At 77.2% G+C, this 2,500-nt stretch overlaps 1 non-coding gene across 1 annotated transcript; it reads left to right on the top strand.

Annotated features, from left to right (window-relative positions):
- Nucleotides 1-1,992: 1,992 nt before the first annotated feature.
- LOC137461549 (5.8S ribosomal RNA) lies at nucleotides 1,993-2,145 on the top strand. The gene has a single exon (XR_010993415.1). It is a non-coding gene; the product is annotated as a 5.8S ribosomal RNA (ribosomal RNA).
- The last annotated feature ends 355 nt before the right edge of the window (nucleotides 2,146-2,500 follow it).

Here is a 2,500-nt window from a genome sequence, read left to right as displayed (position 1 = left end):
CGCCGTCGTCGCCGGCCCTGCGCCGGTCCGCCGCCGGGGCCGCCGTAGCCGGGCGCTCGCCGCGCGGCGAGCGCGCGGCATGGGCGTCCCCAGCCGCGTCCCTCCTCCCCGAGCGCAGCGCCGGCTGACTGAGGGAAACCCCGGGCCTCGGGCCAGGCCAGGGGCGCGGTGGTGGCGGCGGACGTCGGGCGCGGCCCCCGCGGGCGGACGCTCCCCCCGACGGCGGCAGTGGGGGGAGGCACCCCCGCGGGGCCTTAAGTCTGGTTTCCCTCACCCCAGGGTCAGGTACCTAGCGTTCCGCGCCTTCGTCCGCGGCCTTGCCCTACCGCGGAGGAAGCCGGGCGGCGGTTTAAAGACCCGGGCGGCTCGGCGCGCCACCCCCCGGATGCGGGGGCGAGCGCGGGGGCGGGCGGGTGCCTTCAGAGGGGCGGGGGTTGCCCCCGCAATGCCTCTGGCTAGGTCCGCCGTCGTCGCGCTCGTCGTCCTCCGGGGGCCCGCCGGGCCGGGGAGGGGACTCTGCTGCCCCCCCCCTCTCTGCGGTCCGAGCGCTCGGCCGGAGAGAGCCCACCGCGCGAGGTCGGCCGTGGTCCGGCCCGCGCCTCGCCTCGCCACGGGCGTCCCCGGCGGCGCGTTGAAGCGCGGGCTTCTCGCGGGCCGGGGCGGCGAGCCCCCGCGGTGGGGGCTGGCCCAGGGCGCTTCGCCCCCGCCGGGGGTTTTGTGCGGGCGCGTTGCCGCGGCTCGGCGGCGGCGCCTCTTGCGGCGCGGGCCGCTGCGGACCTCCCGGTCCCTTTTCCCTTTGCCCAGGCCCCAGAGCGGGGCCCCGGCGAGCTGGCGCCCTCGGCGGTCTCGCGCTGCCGGTTCCCCCCCGTCCGGGGCCGGTTTCGGGTGGCGTGACCGCGTCCGAGCGGCGGCGGGCATCGCTCGGCGTCTCCGGCTCCGGTCCCTCGCCGGAGGGCACCCTGCCACCGGCTGCGGCTGTCCCGGTCCCGGGCCCTGCCCGCGGGCTTCCCCGTTCGCCTTCCCGGCGCGTGCCGGGTGGGGGACGGGCGGGCAGCCGGGGGCGTCCCACCCCCGGTCTCCGCGTGGAAACGGGGAGAGCGGGGGCCCGCCCCCCGGCTCAGCGCCGTCCGCTGTCCGCCTGGCCGCGGGGCCACGGAAGGGGTCGAGCGAGCGAAGCCGGCGGCGCGGTGGCGCCGGGGGAGGATGGAAGGGGCTCGTGCCGCTGGGGTTTGTCGGTCGGCGGGTGCGCCGCCCGGCGAGGGCCGGCGGGTCGCCGCGGTGGCGTCCCACGTGGGCTCGGGCTTTCCGTCTCGCAAGCCGTTTTCCGTCCCCCGCGGCGGGGGGGGGTTCGGTGGCGAGAGGAAGCCGCCCGAGGGCGCGAGCCGGCCGGGGCTCGGCCCCGGGGCCAAAGCGGGGGAAAAGAAAGTCCGGGATGGGCCGCAGCGGTGGCGGCGTTGGAGGGGCCGGTGCGGAGGCGCGCGCGCGCTCTCCTCCGGCGGGGTTGTGCGCCCGGCCCCCCTCGCTCCCCGGGGCGGGGGGGGGGGTCTCCGCTGCCTCGCTTCGTGGCGTCTCCGCGACGGCACGGGGCGGCCAGCGAGAGACACACCCCCCCCCCCGCCGTTGGGTGGGGAAGCGAAGGGGGTTTTCTTTCCCCGTGCACGCGAGGCGAGGCCGGGTTCGGGGCACGTTCCCGGCGGCGCGCGGCGGGCCTCCTCCGCGCCGAGGTCGGAGCGAGCCCGGGCGCCTGGTCCGGCCCCGAAGCGCCGCAAGGTGCGTTTTTCCCTCCTCGGGGGAGGGAAAAAAGCCGGGAGCGCGGGCTCCCCGCCCCTTGCTTTTGCCGCTTCGGGGTTTCGTTTTATTTTCCCCCCCCCTCCTGTGCTTGTACGGTCAATGTGAGGCGAGCGGCCGCCGTGCCGCGCTCTCCGAGGGGCCGCTCCTTTGCGAGCGGTCCCGGCCCCTCCGCGCTGGCGGGGCGGTGCCGAAAAGCCAGACAACTCTTAGCGGTGGATCACTCGGCTCGTGCGTCGATGAAGAACGCAGCTAGCTGCGAGAATTAATGTGAATTGCAGGACACATTGATCATCGACACTTCGAACGCACTTGCGGCCCCGGGTTCCTCCCGGGGCTACGCCTGTCTGAGCGTCGCTTGACGATCAATCGCCGCCTCGGTGCCCGCCGAGCGGCGCGGCTGGGGTCGCCTCGCAGGCTCTCCCCCGGGCGGGGAGGGGCCTTCGTCCCCCTAAGTGCAGACTCGGGGAGCGCTCCGTAGCTCCCCGCTCCCGGAGCGCCCGCTCTCGCGGAGTTCGTCCCGCCGGGGCTTCGCCGGCAGGGGTTCCCCGTTGGTCCAGCGACGCCCGGTGGGGCGTTGGGGGAGACGAGAGCCCGGTTGGGGGAGGAGGCGCGGGCCTCGCCCCCCCCGGCACTCCCGCGCGGGCGCGGCTGTCTGCGGGTGGGTACCGCGGGGGTACCGTGCCGTGCTGCCGCGTCCGCGCGCGCGTCT

This window comes from Melanerpes formicivorus, unplaced genomic scaffold, assembly GCF_026170545.1.
Source record: "Melanerpes formicivorus ecotype bairdi unplaced genomic scaffold, bMelFor1.0.p_v2 SCAF_2526, whole genome shotgun sequence".
In the NCBI taxonomy this organism is placed as follows: domain Eukaryota; kingdom Metazoa; phylum Chordata; class Aves; order Piciformes; family Picidae; genus Melanerpes; species Melanerpes formicivorus.
Note: the sequence above shows the minus strand (reverse complement) of the source record. Positions and strands in the feature narration are given on the sequence as shown.